A 16087-nucleotide genomic window follows, 5' to 3' on the forward strand; every position below is an offset into this window, starting at 1 on the left:
TTTATTTCCTTGGAAATTTTTTCATTTACTTTTTCTTTCATCTCATTTTTTTTAAATGAATTTTTAGAGCATTTGAGGTTTGCAGAAAAACTGAACAGAAAGTATAGAGTTCCCATATACCCTTTTCCTGCCCTACCCACATACACAGTTTCCCCTATTATTAACATCTGGCATTAGTGTGGTGTTATCTGTTACAATTGATGAACCAATGCTGATACATTATTATCAGCTAAACTCATAGTTCACATTAGGGTTTTTAATAGAAAAACTAGCTGATTTTATTGTTATCAATGCCAAACAAGTCTTTAAAGGAGCTAAAATTTATTTAATTCAGCATAAAGTTACTTTCACATTTGTCTACAACCATAATAAATACAGTTCTTGGCATAAAGACACACCCTTTAGAATTCAAAGCTTCCCCACCTGCAAGATTACATATATAAAACTCTCACTATTGTTTATATAATGGTGGATTAATCAAATTAAAATAGTTATACTATCTAAAATATAATAAAATGGAAATAATTTACTCATAAGATTTATATTTAAATCATCTTTATTTATAAAATACTAGCCTGGAATTATAATGCCATTAAGCTTCTATTTCAGCAAAAGTGTAAGTAAATATAAGTAACAGTTATACAGTAACAGCAGTTACTTTAAATTGAAAATGATATCAGTCAAAATCATTTTTGAAGAGAGCAAAAAATATTGTGAAGTTTCTTGCTGTGGTCCCAGATGTTCAGTAGCAGGCTCATTTGAAGATGAACTCAACTCTGAAGGACTCACTTCTGGAGTGGAGTTGGGAGGAAAAATCCAGATCTTGGGGAAGGTGAGGAGGAAAATCCCGCAGTGGATACACATTTCTCACTGTTCAAAGAGATTGGTAAAAGATGTTTTATAACTTTGAGAACCTGCACTGTGCCCTAATAAATCATTACGTTTATAACTTTCATTATCTATTCTTTTATTTGAAAATTGACACCAGAATAATTGCTTGATCTAACAAACTAATTTTTACAACATTGAGAAAAATGTACCTCTTCAGATACAGGTGATTAAAGGAAAATCATTAATTTTTAATGTAATTTTTGTCCTATCTTAACACCTCTTTTAAAAAAGAGGAATTATTTCAAAATATATAAAACTTACTGTAAAAATAATATTTTTTCTTTCATTATCAGAGTCCTTCTCAAAGAACATTTTCATGTAATATAATTTTCACCAAACTTAAAATTCATATCAGTGATTCCCAATTCTGATTTGATATTACACTAAAACATTTCCAGTTATATCAAAGACCACCTTAAAATTCCCCCAAACAAAATTCATTTTAATTCACTTTAAACTTTAAAAAGAGAGGCGAAACAAGGGAAGGAATGACTAGATGAGACATTCATAGGCAAACCTAGTATTTGGTAACCACATATTTCTTCTGCAGAATTCTATAGCTCAAAATGGTAACGTGTGAATATAAAAACAATATATTATTCCTTTTTTCTTATGTGAAGCTTTAAAAGAATTCAGTAAATCCAACGATTAGGTCAAACATAATAAATGCATTTTAAGTTTGTTTTTTTTTGTTTTTGTTTTTGTTTTGAGACAGAGTTTCGCTCTTGTTACCCAGGCTGGAGTGCAATGGCGCGATCTCGGCTCACCGCAACCTCCGCCTCCTGGGTTCAGGCAATTCTCCTGCCTCAGCCTCCTGAGTAGCTGGGATTACAGGCACGTGCCACCATGCCCAGCTAATTTTTTGTATTTTTAGTAGAGACGGGGTTTCACCATGTTGACCAGGTTGGTCTCAATCTCTTGACCTCATGATCCACCCACCTCTGCCTCCCAAAGTGCTGGGATTACAGGCATTTTAAGTTTTAAATAAGTAGGACTACATCAGAACTACTTATGAAAAAGACTTTTAAAAATATCGTAGCTGGTAATTTTAATGCTAGAATATAAATTTTAATTGTTTTAACTAACTGCCAAAATAACAAATTGCTACCAAATAAGATACAAATAATTTTAGTCTTATAAGACCTGCAAAAAGTCAATTATTTTCTTGACAACCAAAATACAGAAATGATTCTATATTATTAAGATGAATCCATTTGAAACCTCATTACATTCCACTTATGGCTGCCTGCCTTCCCAATTCAGAAGCATAATGGTACACTCACAGAATACTAGAAAAGTTTTTCCTCCACTGTGTTACTCCACGAACAGATAGTAAAATTAATATCTCTGATTAACAAAACACATATTGAACTTTAAAAAATTTTTTTAAAAAACAAGCATACTTGCAACTGGAGCATGTGGTAGACCTGAGAAATCTCTTGGTGGAAAATCATCTCCAGAAGCTCCCTTTTCCCACAGAGGTGACAGGGGCCAGTGTCAGAAGGACCCCTGTGAGAATCAGATAACATATCACAGCTTGATTCTCCTCTTTCACTGGTAATCTGATGGTCCAGAGGATTGCCTGGGCCTTTTGAGTCTCTTCCTTCTCTCCTTGGAAGCAAAGGTGAGACTCTGCATGGACCCTCCAATGAAGTTGGAGAAGACAGAAAAGCTCTTGTTTCAGATGAAGGCTGACCCAATGGTGAGGGGCCATATGGGGACGGCTCTCTGTGAAATGGTGCTTTTGGAACATCCAATGAATGCAGATTTTTTTCAAAAAGTCCAAATTTAAACTCAAGTTCAGTTAATTTTTGTCTGTTGCGAGCATTTTCTTTCCTTAAATCATGGAGATGTCTTTCAGCAGTTCGAGCTGCAAACCAATTATCATGTGCTTTGTTCTCATAGGAAATAGTGCGCTTTTGATAATAATGCATCGTTCTATCCAATTCTTCTTCAAGATCTTTGGCTCGCTTTCTATAGGTCTCCAGCTTTGCAGTGGCATGGCTGATCCTTTTGTCTACCTTAGAAAGTTTCTCTTCTGTCTCTAACTGGCAATTTTCCTCTGTTGTTAATTTTCTGTAGAGTTTCATTTCATTTTCTTGATATAATTCAGTCATTACTTTAAGTTTCTGTTGAAGCTTCTGATTCTCACTTTCAAAATGTGTGTTTTCTGATTGCAAAGATGCAATCAGTCTCAAGATTTTTAATACATTCTGTAAGTTCTTCCTTCATTTTATCAACTTCAGGTAACTGAATATAAATTTGGGTTCTTTCTCCTTCTAAGCTTTTGAAAGAAGCATTGAACTTAGCAGCATGAATCAATTTCTTCAAAGCTCCGATTGGAGGATTATCTAAGTAAGCACGATTTTCTGATTCACTGTTCATCTCTGACTCCAAGTTATCTTCATCCATTCTGTCTTCTCCAAGCATAGCCACCCAATCTTCATCTTCAGCAAGTGTTCAGTCAGAGTCTTGATGTGATTGTCTTTATCACTGAGAACTTGTTCTGCGTGTACTTTGGAGTCTTCCAATGTTATTTTCTGTTTATTAAGTTCACTCACTTGTTCTTTCCATACTTCAGTTTCTTGCAAAAGCTGTTTCTGGCTTTCCTGAAGTTGAGAATTTTCATCCAAAGCATCTTTTATTGCTATTGTCAGTGGTTCTTCATTCATTAGAAATAAAGTCTTGAAGGTCATTTTGGCTTCAGCTACTTGTGATTTGAGGGATTTTGACTCATCTTCTAGAGACTGTATCCTTTTTGAAATATCCACCATCAGTTCATTTTGTTCAGACTGTTTCGATTTCTCTTCTTTTAACTCTTTTACTAGACATGGTATTTCATCCTCAAGTTCCGCATTGGACCTGTTCAGCTTTTCACAGGTTACCTCCAAGCTTTGTGCTTCTATTGCCTCCTTCTCAAAGCTGGCATCCTTTAAAGATGACTCTACTTCATGGCCTTCATACTCTTTTTGAACAATGCTCAGTTTTTCAAGTAGTTGACATTTTTCCTCAATTAGTCTAGACAGTTTTTCAGAAACTTTTTTTCTCTCTTTGCACATAAAGCTGACTCCTAATGGATCTAAAACCTCTCCACACAAAAAAGAGAACAGCAATAAATCCAAACATAGCTGCCCATATCACCCATTCCCATGGAAAACCATAAGAATTAGAATCTGCTCCCATATTTTGATGCTGTGTTGCTGCAATCCTGTGTAGCACCTCCAGAACCAGCCTCAAGTATGGCTCAGGGGTAGCCTGGGGCTCCTCCATAGTGCCAAGGCTGCTCTAGTGGTCGCCGCAGTAACCGGGGCCTGTGGGGGCCACAACAAAGGGCAGAGAACAGGCAGCCTTCTGTCTGGAACCTGAACCCACAGGGGCAGCTGGAGCGGACCACTGCAGAGCAGGCTGCGGGGGGGAGCTGGGAAACCCTGGGGAGCTGGAAGATGCGGAGCGGGGGGAGCTGGGGGACGCTGGCACCCACAGGCCTCACTGGTCCATGCTGCCTTTTTCTCTTTTATTTTTACTTTATTTTTAGTTTGGGGTCTTGTCATGTTGTCCAGGCTGGTCTTGAACTTGTAGCCTCCAGTGATCGTCCACCTTCCTCAACTAATCTTGGCATTTCAACTTCCACACTTCCCCCCTAACTAGGATAATTTTGCAGTTTCAAATCCTATCAAAATCCTATTCGTTCTTTTTTTGACTAAGCGTTTGTCAATACCATAACTGAAAAGACTCTTCCACCTTTAATTATCCTTACTACTTGTATAATACTGAATTACATAGTCTCACACATAAATGATGCAAAACACAATTTTGCAGGCATGTTTCTCATTGAATTATATATACTTTTGAGCTAAGACCTGTCTTACTCATCTTTATATGTCCACATTAGTAGAATGCAAATAACAAGACACAACACTTATGATACTTATGGGGTTTTTTTCTTAGAAAAATGTCTCAAGTCGTAGATACATATGTTTTTTAATAAATTTTGACATTTCCTTTTAAAGAGCCTTTAGACAATTTTTTAAAAAGTCTATAGCTGCTCATCTAATTCCTCATTTCAGGACTTCAATAAATAAGATAACACCTAATAAATAAATAAATAATACCCAATAAGACCTTCAGGCCCATATTTGCTGTCAGTGGCTAAGGGTAGGAGCATATATGAAGTAGAAGTCTACAGCTGGAAAAAGTCTGGCAGTCAGAATATGACTTATTCTACACTTGCCACTAAGTAGCTAATATGACACTTACACACATCATTTAACTTTTTTTTCCCTAAGACAGAGCCTTACTCTGTCACCCAAGCTGGAATGCAGTGGTGCAATCCAGGCTCACTGCAACTTCCACCTTCGGGGTTCAAGTGATTCTCCTGCCTCAGCCTCCCAAGTAGCTGTGATTATGGGCATCCACCACCACATCAGGCTAATTTTTGTATTTTTAATGGAGATGAGGTTTCACCATGTTGGACGGGCTGATCTTGAACTCCTGACCTCTAATGATCTGCCGCCTCAGCCTCCCAAAGTGCTGGGATTACAGTCATGAGTGACTGTGCCCAGCCCATATCATTTAGCTTCTAAAGGCTATAGCTACTTCATCTAGAAAAGGAGTTTAGATTAAATGACTTCCATTATCTACCTCAGTTCTAAAAACAGAAACAAAGTATATTCTTTTATGGCCTCTGATATCAAAAGACTTCTGTAGAGTCATGTTAGGAAACAGTAGTAAACCCAACATTCATCAAGCATCAGCTCTAATTCCTAAAAAGGGCTCTGCTGACATTCCGGTTAGAATCACAAGGCAAGTTACGATACAATTAACATCTCTAACAACACAACGTAAGTCCTTAGTGCACTAATTTTAGAATCAGTGGGTAGATAACAAGAAACATTCAGTCTCGGAAAACATGCTCCGTGGAAGGGGTCTGCAAACTGTGGCCCATCACCCACCTATTTGTATAAAGTTTGATTGAGCACAGCCATGCCCATGTGTTTACTTGTCTGTGGATGCTCCTGCATTACAAGAGTGGGGTTGAGTAGCTGTGACAGAAAACATGGCCCTGCAGAGCCCAAATAATTAACTATCTGGCTCTTTGCAGAAAGTTTGCCAACTCCTGTCCTAGGGAACTATAAAAAATGCAATTGGGAGTGGTTTTAAGAAGTCTTGGCTAATGTTCACAAAAGAATGCCCCAGAAACTATTAAATACTTTATGTTTCAAAAGTATCAGGCTGGGAGTGGTGGCTCATGCCTGTCATCCCAACACTCTGGGAGGCAGTGCAGGAGGATCACTTAAGCCCAGCAGTTTCAGACCAGCCTGGGCAACAGCCTGAGACCTCATCTCTTAAAAAAATATTTAAAAAATTAGCCAGGTTTGGTGGTTCACACCTGTAGTCCCAGCTAACTCTCAAGGCTGAGGAGGAAGGATTGCTTGAACCCAAGAGGTAGAGGTTGCAGTAAGCCATGATCATGTCACTGCACTCCAGCCTGGGCAACAGACTGAGAGGCGATCTCAAAAAAAAAATGTATTTTAAAAGCACCAGATAGGCTTGCTCTGTAAAGATCTTAGATTTTCGTAGTCAGAAATACCTAGAATTGTTTGAATTTCAATCGTGACAAGTTATTTAAAACCCCCAGTCTTAGCTGAAAATGGAATTTGAGGCCGCAAAGATGACAATAGATCATAATATAAACTGCATGGCGTACAGTCTAGAACTCTCTTAGTTTCCCACAATTTCTTAAATCCCAAAGAAAACAAAGATGGGAGAGGAATGCACTTTCACAAACTGGTGAATGATGCCACCCAATGATGAATATAACATTCTCAAATGAGAGAAATTAAAATTAAGAATGAAAAAAAAACTGGCCCTACAAAGAGCTTTCACAACTAGGGACTTAGCTTGAAACACAGAGATTTTTAATAGACAGGATTTTTTAAGGAAAAAGATACACCATTTTGCTCCACTTTGATAACGTGGTAGGAGTTATTAAGAAATTATATTCTGGTCTGATTACGTCTCTCTCTTCCACATGTTCTTTCTTTCTTCCTTTTTTTTTTTTTTTTTGGAGACAGGGTGTCACTGTGTTGCTCCTGGGCTCAGGCAATCCTCCCGCCTCAGCCTCTGGTGTCTGGTGTAGCTAGGACCTCAGACAAACACCACTACACTGGCTAATTTTTGATTTTTTGTAGAGATGGGTTTTCACTGTGTTGCCCAGGCTGGTCTTAAACTCCTGGCCTCAAGTGCTCTTCTTGCTTTGGCCTCCCAAAGTGCTAGGATTACAGGTGTGAGCCCCCATGCACGTCTTATTTTATTTTCTATAAATTCTCTTTTGGAATAGTAAATGGGGTGTTACAAAATTTTTATTATAAAAAGGGATTTCAGGCTGGGAGTGTGGCTTATGCCTGTAATTACAGCACTTTGGGAAGCCCAGGCGGGCAGATCACCTGATGTTAGGAGTTCAAGACCAGCCTGACCAACATGGTGAAACCCCATCTCTACTAAAAATACAAAAAACTTAAAAAATTAGCCAGGTGTGGTGGCAGATACCTGTACTCCCAGCTACTCGGGAAGGTGAGGCAGGAGAATTGCTTGAACCCAGGAGGGAGGCGGAGGTTGCAGTGAGCCAAGATCATTCCATTGCACTCCAGCCTGGGCAACAAGAGTGAAATTCCATCTCACAAAAAAGGGGGATTTCAAATTCTATAAAAGTAGGGCAGTGAAACTCCTCTGTATGATACTGTTTTAGTGGATACATGTCATTATACATTTGTCAAAACCCATGGAATGCACAACACAAAGAGTGAACCCTAATGTAAACTATGGGCTTCAGTTAACAATCATGTATCAATATTGATTTGTCAAGTAACAAATGTATCACACAAACACAAGATGTTTATAATAGGGGAAATGGCAGGGTGAGGAAGTTTATGGGAACTCTCTTGTACTTTCTGCCCAATTTTTCTGTAAACTAAAAAATGTAATAATTTATTCCTTTTTTTCTTTAAGAAAGCATTGGTTCTGATTGGTTTGAGAACAGCTACTTTAAAGAAAGACCTACTTCATAAAAATTCAAATTTATACCAAAAATCTAGGACAGGTGATAATTATTTTCCAAAAATGTTCTTTCCTTTACAAAAGACGATACCATGAGATTCTTTCAAACAACAAATGTCGGTTACATTTAAATAGGACTCTACCAACGCTAGATTTCCCTTGCACACTCACCACAGCAGATCGGTGTGTACAATGAGGAATAACTCCACAGACTTTCTTTGTAGAAGAGGTGACAGAATTAGGCAGCCTCAAAATGTCTGCTGCCAAAGTATAATGGCAGGAAAAGAAGGAGTCTGTCATTTATTTCCTAAAATATAAGCATTAGAGAGATACATGTATTTCTTGGTATAATAAATCTTTTGTTACAGCTTGCTTTATATACCAATTTATCTCTAACTCTGACAACTGAATTACAACTGTCATTTCTTGTCTAACTTTGGCTATTTTCCTCTGAGTAATAGTACAATCTTTTTTTTTTTAATAAGAGATGGGATTTAATACTTCCATCAGGATGGGTTCATTGAATATTCATATTCTGCTTATATTGTGCAGATCCACATGGGAAGCTGTAGTAGAATTTCAAAAGCAGAAAATAGTAGCTTTGATGAGAAGGCTGTTATGTGTGGGTGTTTAGAAGTTATTAATATGAGATTAAACAAAGCAAATTCTGTTTTAATAATGATTTGTGCAAAGTGGAAACAGGTGATTTTGAGCAGATGGCTAAAAATACTATAGAGCAGCTTCATTCAAACAAAAGAGTTTAAAGCCCTGATTTATTTTAGCTTTAAATAGTTTTCCTGAAAATCAGAGACAAGTTTTTTTAGGAGGAGGGAAATTATACAATTGAACATTTTTGAATAATCATTCATTTAATTGCTCTCTTTTGCCTTTTCTCTATTGTGACTTTCCATTTCTTTACCTCTTTCTTTCCTGTCCTTTCTGTTTCCTCCTGTCTGTCATCAGCCTCTCCTGCACCAATCTTTTTAGGGCCTCATCGAAACTCACCTTTATTGTTACATTCTATCCTCTTTCCTGCCAGGGAAAGTGCATCAGAACGGAATTGGCAGGATCATTTGACAGCTTGTCTTTACTATTCTGCTGCCAAAAGAGGAAAAATGGATATTTATACGGTCCATTTAGACAAGCTGCTGTTAAATTATGGGCCAAGTTTCTTTTAAAACAATAATTATTATTTCTTGATTGACTAGCTGGCAAACTGCACTGGACTAATCCAACCTATGAATGAGTGGGATTTCCCTAGATTTGTGCAGTTGAACCCTGCGCAAATCTATTCAGAAGTGGGTTTTTATTGCTGGATTTTGTTCACACCAATCACAAAGTGTAAGCCTCATGCTGCTGGGTTGAATAATATGATATTGCCATTTTTATGTCAAAAATGAGAAAATATCAGCAATGTTATGTGGTTCAACTTAATAGATAATAAATATCTGCTGATTTGAATTGAATAGACTATACAAATCATTCTATAAAAGATTTGAGGTACTGTATAATAAAGTGTGGACATACAGTAAGCTAATAATAAGCTACAAAACAAGCCCGTTAAAATCAAAGAAATCCTCAACTAACATAGAAAGTTCCAACAAGAAGGTAAATAGGACAGATAAATAAACTATAAGGTCCTCGACAACTGCAATGATTCTGCTATAAATTTAGATCTTTTCATTCTACATCAAAGTAATACCAGTGACAATGACAACAACTAACATTTATTTCTGCCAGACTTGGTGCTAACTGCTTTATATATACTTTGCATTTAGAGCCTACCACAACCTGTTAGGGTAATTACCTCTATCTCACAGATAAAATCATCATCATCATCATCATCTTCGAGAAAATCATCCAGTTTCTTAGGGACACATTAAATGGAAATGAAAGTGTTGACAATGTCCTCAGTGTTACTTGAGTAAATGTAGCAAATCTTTTATAAGGATATTCTTTTAACATCCTTTAGCCTTGAGCAAAGATTCTCATGCATAAGAAGCACTTGAGAACTTTCCAGGCACCCAAAATTCAGACCCTTTTTCCTTGCTCTTCCACATGTGGTCTTTATGACATCATTATTGACATGGCCTAGGAGGTTTTGAGAAAAGCAGGATCTTAGGCCTCATTCCAGAAGAAATCAGAACTGCATTTTAACAAGATCCCCAGGTGATTTGTATGCGCATCAAAGTTGAGAAAGGGTTACTTCTCAAAGGGTTACTTCAAAAAGTGTAAAGTAGGTCCCATGTGTCCAAATTTGAAACAGTTTCCCAAAGTGATTCTGATGTATGTGATCAATGGTAAGGTCATATTTGATAACACATTGCCGCAGGAAATGATACCAAAAGGCAATCCACTGAAAGCAATACTGCAAATAATTTGAAAAGCCAAAGGGTTACAGAATCAAGACAATATAAGACAGGTGTACAGAGCAATCTGCATTCTGAAGCTCTGGCTGGATCCAGAAATAAAACCTAGGATATTGGTAGGGGAGAGTGTATCCTTTATGTTAAGGGAAGTAGCAGAATGGCTCATTTCAGACATTTTTTTTTTTTTTTTGAGAGAGTTTCCCTCTGTCACCAGGCTGGAGTGCATGGCTCGAGCTTGGCTCACTGAAACCTCCGCCTGCTGGGTTCAAGTGATTCTCCTGCCTCAGCCTCCCAAGTAGCTGGGACTACAGGCACAAGCCACCACACTCAGCTAATTTTTGTGTTTTTAGTAGAGATGGGGTTTTACTATGTTGGCCAAGATGATCAGACATGAAATCCTTAAAGACTAATACAACACAGCTAGCCAGGCCTGGTGGCTCATGCCTGTAATCTTGCACTTTGGGAGGCTGAGGCAGGAGGATTGCTTGAACTTGGGAGTTCAAGACCAGCCTGGGCAATGTGAAATCTGGTCTCTGCCAAAAAAATACAGAAATCAGCCAGCTGTGGTGGTGAATACTTGTAGTCCCAGTTCCTCGGGAGGCTGAGGCAGGAAGATTGCCTGAACCTGGGAGGTGATTGTGCCACTGTACTCCAGCCTGGGTGACAGAGTGAGATCCTGTCTCAAGAAAAAAACAAAAACAAAAACCTACAAACAAAAAACCTGTGTGAATTTGGCATTGACTTTTTAAAATTTGTGTTAATTTTTAGAAAATAATTTTAATTATTTACCACTGGGCCAAAGTGATGTTGCAGTAGGGCACATGATTTATTCTGTGGCTGAAGTGACCCCCATGCATACTCTAATGTCAGGGCACATGGTCAAGTGGTAAATTAACTTCTGCATATGGAAACTTGGAGGTGGTCTAAAAAGGACCACGCTAGATAACAGAGTAGATTAGTATGTAGGAGGGGTCCCAACCATCAGGCACTCCAAATTTGTCACCTGTCCCTAAAGAAAGGGAGTGTGGCAGGAGAGAGGCAGGTTTTCTGGGGCCAAGTGCAGTCATTCTTGTTTTATAGCTAGAAAAGAGCTACCACAAGGTGGAGCAAAGTCACAGAGAACCAGTGTGAGAGCCAGAACCAGGGTTGCCTGTCTCCCAAACTTGGGTCACCCTGGCTTTCTGGATTTAAAATCACAAGTAGTCTCCATACCCAACTTTGCAAACTGAAATGGGCTCTTAGCTATGGGAAAGATAAAGAAAACCGGAAAAGATAAAATTATGGAAACACTGGTGGGCGTGGTGGCTCATGCCTGTAATCCCAGCACTTTGGGAGGCCTAGAAGGGCAGATCACCTGAGGCCAGGAGTTTGAGTCCAGCCTGGCCAACATGGTGAAACCACATCTCTGCTAAACATATAAAAATTAGCCGGGTGTGGTGGTGTGTGCCTGTAGTCCCAGCTACTCGGGAGGCTGAGGAAGGAGAATCACTTGAACCCAGGAGGCAGAGGTTGCAGTGAGCCGAGATCATGCCTCTGTACTCCAGCCTGGACAAGTGAGACTCTGTCTCAAAAAAAAAAAAAGAAAAGAAAAGAAAAGAAAATTACGGAAAGACTAATTGACTTGTGAATTACACTGAACAGTTGGATCAGAAAAGAGATCCATCAATAGAAACCCATGACTTAGTCACACATATTTTACTTATTTGAATTCGCTTCACAAGTTTAAATGAATCATAAGTTCATAGAAAGCAGAATGGACAATTGGAAAGAGTACCCACTTTGGAAATAGGCAGATGTGAACTGGAATTCCGACCCTGCCAGGCCAGACTTTTACTTAAACTTCTGAGCCTCAAGATTCTCATTTGTAAAATGAGGACAAGGGTGTCCACACGTAGGATTCTTCTGAGAATGTGTGCAAAATTCTTACCTTACTGGGTATATCCCATCTTCAACAACAATAAAATGGTGGCCTACTAATGATGGCATTAATATTCAATACATTTATTGATTGTGTATTGGACACCATAATAAAATTAAAGATGTAATATTATCTCTGATCTTTATTCTTTGTAGAAATGAGGTCTTGCTGTGTTGCTGAGGCTGGTCTTGTACTTCTGGACTCCAGCAAGCCTCCCACCTCAAAGTGTTTAGATTACAGGCTATCTCTGACTTTTAGATAGCTTTCTATTAAGAAGAACAAAACTGAGATAATAATAATAAAGAAAACTAACATTCACTGGGTGTATATCATGGCCTACAAGTACTTCTAAGGGTTTATCTCAGTAAGTGCTTATAACATCCCCAGTACTTACGCATTAACCAATTTTATAGGTGAGGATAGTTTGAAACCCATTTTGCAAAGTAGGGCCTAGAGAGAAATAGTAATTTTTACCAGATCCCTTAGGAAACAGAAGATTTAGGATTCACTTCTGGGTACCCTGTCTCTGGGGCTTGTTTGTACCACACTGGTTTAGGTCTAGACTCAGGCAACAATTCATTTCTAAGATCTGCTCTCAACTTGGGCTTCCCAGGTGGAAATATGAAACAAATCCTAACAGCACCATGGATATATATGAATCCCATTTAGATGTGACTATGATTATCACCTAAGTGGGCTGCCTGCCTGGTCCCTCTTTCTCCATGGCTAACCCATCCTTCCACACTGCCAACAGTTATCTTTATAAAACACAAATCTGATCGTGATACTTCTCTACTTAAAAGGCTCCCTGCTGTCTGCAGAACTGTGTCCAAGATCTCAGCATGGCACAGGAGGACTCTCCCAGCTGGCTCTAACCTTCCTTTCCAGCCTCTGCTTTGCACTTTCTGGCTCTTCAGCATATACTCACATAAGACAGCTCTGTGTGAAAAAAAGGCAGCTAGGTGTGCCGTAATATAACCTCCTGTGTGGTAAAATGAAAAAAACCTTTAAAAATTTGGCATTTTTTTCTTTACATATATTTTGTTGTTGTAAAGTAAAAAGACTTCCTAAAAATTATATTTTAAAAAAGCAGTGCAATTAACAATATCTACACACTGTCAGCTGACTCATGCATATACATATATTAAATTTTTTTTTGTTATTTTTCACCATCTATCAGAGATCTGGTATCTTAGTGGAAGATATCTTGTCACTCTATTTGCAATTCCTCTGGAGTATAACACTCTTCCTTTTCCCTGGAATGCATCCCTTTTCCTCCCTAAGGTTGCCAGCTACTTACTATTCATCCTTTAAATCCAGCTTAAATACCACTCCTCTGCGAACTTTTACACCCAAACCTCTTATGCAGTTGGATTTTCCATCCTCAGTGCTCCCAAGACTGGGAGTATTACTCTCTCTTACAGCATTATTGTTCTGCTTGTAATTATTTATTTATACAACAATAGACTGTATGATCCTTTCCGGAAGTCTTAATCTCTGAATCCCTAGTTCCTACCTTGGTGTTTGGCACACAGTTAAGAACAGGAAAGTCGATCACTAAATACATGAAGAAATGATCAAAGTCTAAAAGTTCCTGCTTTCTTTAGATCTTGCAGGGAAAACACTTGATAGGGGACATGCCTTTGAACACATCATTTACATAAATCAGGCCCATAATAATTGAGAATTGATTTGAAAGGGGTCAGTAAATATCTCAAGAGGTAAGCGTGAATCAAAAAGGCTAACAAAACCAGGCGTGGTGGCTGATGTCCATAATCCCCGGGCTTTGAGAGGCCGAGGTTGGAGGATCTTTTGAGGCCAGGAGTTTGAAACCAGCCTGGGCAATATAGCAAGGCCTCATCTCTACAAAAAATAAAAACAATAAAAAATTTTTACAAGGCTGGCAAAGATGGATTTAAAGTACTTAAATCCAATACCTGAACCATGCGAGGATGGCAAGGTAAATTCTTCGTTTTATTGTTCAAAAAGACAGTAGAGTTTGAGACCAGCCTGGACAGCATAGGGAGACCCCCATCTGTACTAAAAACAAACAAACAAAATAAAAAGAGACTACATACGATAGATCTTGTAAAACATATCTGTGAAAAACATGGCCAGGCGCCGAGGCTCATACCTGTAATCCTACCACTTTGGGAGGCTGAGGTGGGCAGATCACTTAAGGTCAGGAGTTCAAGACCAGCCTGGCCAACATGGCAAAAACCCTGTCTCTACTAAAAAAACAAAAATTAGCCAGGCATGGTAGCAGGTGCCTGTAGTCGCAGCTACTTGGGAGGTTGAGGCAGGAGAATTGCTTGAACCCGGGAGGTGGAGGCTGCAGTGAGTTGAGATCATGCCATTGCACTCCAGCCTGGGCGAGAGTGAGACTCCATCTCTAAACCCCCCCCCAAACCAAATCAAAACAAAACCCCAACCGTTAAAGTACTAAATGCAATGTGGTATCCTATGTTGGATCTTGAAACGGAAAAAAATGACGCCAGGGGAAAAAACTGGTAAAATGGGAAAATCTGGAGTTTAGTAAATAAATAAGCTAACAACACTCTAAGTGTGACCTGTTCCCATGCCATCGCTTTCCCACCATCCTAGCCTGCCTAGCACTTGTAAGAACAGAGGATATGGAGTTCAAGGTGGGTGTTTTCCTCAGTCTCGATTGAAGAGTTTCGCGTTCTTTGGATTAACAACCAGGTCATTCACAATTCAGTGTTCAGTTTTTCTATCGGGGTCCCCCGTCTAGGAGTAACATCCCCTTCTGTCATGTAGACATCCAACTCTGGACTTCCCCTTTAGATTCTGGCAAAAGCCCCACCAGAGCCCCCTCCAGAGCCCGAAGGCGGTCCCTCAGATCGGGAAGGGGTTTTCCTGCCCCTGGAGCCGCGACCGCGGCCAGAGGCTGAGCTGAGCGTCGGCGGAGGGAGGTGCGGGGGGCGCCGCCCACGGCCTCCTGGGTTCTGCGCGCGGGGCTGGGCTGCGGTTGGCCACAAGAGGCATCCATCTTCCTGGACCAGCCCCGCGTTTCCTTGTGGAGCGGGGCGGGGGCTTGGGCGGAGAAGGGCACGGCACGGAGCGCCGTCCGCTCCCGCGAGTCCCGCCCCGCCCAGAGGAGCCCCGAGCTGCGCCCAGGCCGCCGTCGCCCGCAGATTGCTTGCCTGGCGCCCGCGAGGCGCGAGCCGTGTGCGCACCCACAACTTTGCGGCCGCCGGGGGCGCGGCTCCCGCGTGCGTGTGCGAGTGTGCCTGTCACCAGCGGCCTCCTGGGGGCAGCAGCGGAAAGGGAGACGCGGAGAAAGGCAGCCTCGGCGCCCCGCGGCCAGGGAGGCAGAGGCCCCTCGCGGCGCCGGCTCTGGAGACCTAAACTCCGCCGGAGCTGTGCCCAGGGCGCGTCTGAGCGTCACCGCCTTCACTCCCCAGCAGCCGCGGGGACTCGCGTTTGGACTGCGCTTCCTTTCGCCTGCCGGGCTGTAGCGGCGGTGTCTGCGGGCGGAGGAGCGGCGGCCGTGGCAGCAGCATCCCCGGCCCGGGCGGGACCATTGAACGCCGGAGCCGGCGGCTGGAGGCAGGAAGGGAGGGTCGTGGCGCCCGAGCTGGGCGCGTTCCCGGCGCCTGCCCTCGGCCGCTGGCCCTGTCCCGGGCGCTCGGTGCGGGTCTCGAACAATGGTGTGGAGCGCCGGCGCGAGTCCCGCGCCCGCCCAGCGGTGGTAGAGGAAGTGGCCGGGCTCCCGGCGAGGTGGGCAGGGAGACGTCCCCCACCACTCACTCGCTGGAGTTTGCCTGCGCGTCCGGCCTCTCCAGCCCCGACCCCCGGGATCCCCCGGGATCACCGACGGAGCTCAATTCCG

At 41.1% G+C, this 16087-nt stretch overlaps 1 pseudogene; it reads right to left on the reverse strand.

Moving 5' to 3' along the window:
- Positions 1 to 2277: 2277 nt before the first annotated feature.
- LOC105730490 (melanoma inhibitory activity protein 2-like) lies at positions 2278 to 4170 on the reverse strand (annotated as a pseudogene).
- Between the last annotated feature and the right edge of the window lie 11917 nt (positions 4171 to 16087).

Source organism: Aotus nancymaae, unplaced genomic scaffold (genome assembly GCF_030222135.1).
Source record: "Aotus nancymaae isolate 86718 unplaced genomic scaffold, 86718_ANA_hifiasm-v0.15.2.pri h1tg000016l, whole genome shotgun sequence".
NCBI lineage: Eukaryota > Metazoa > Chordata > Mammalia > Primates > Aotidae > Aotus > Aotus nancymaae.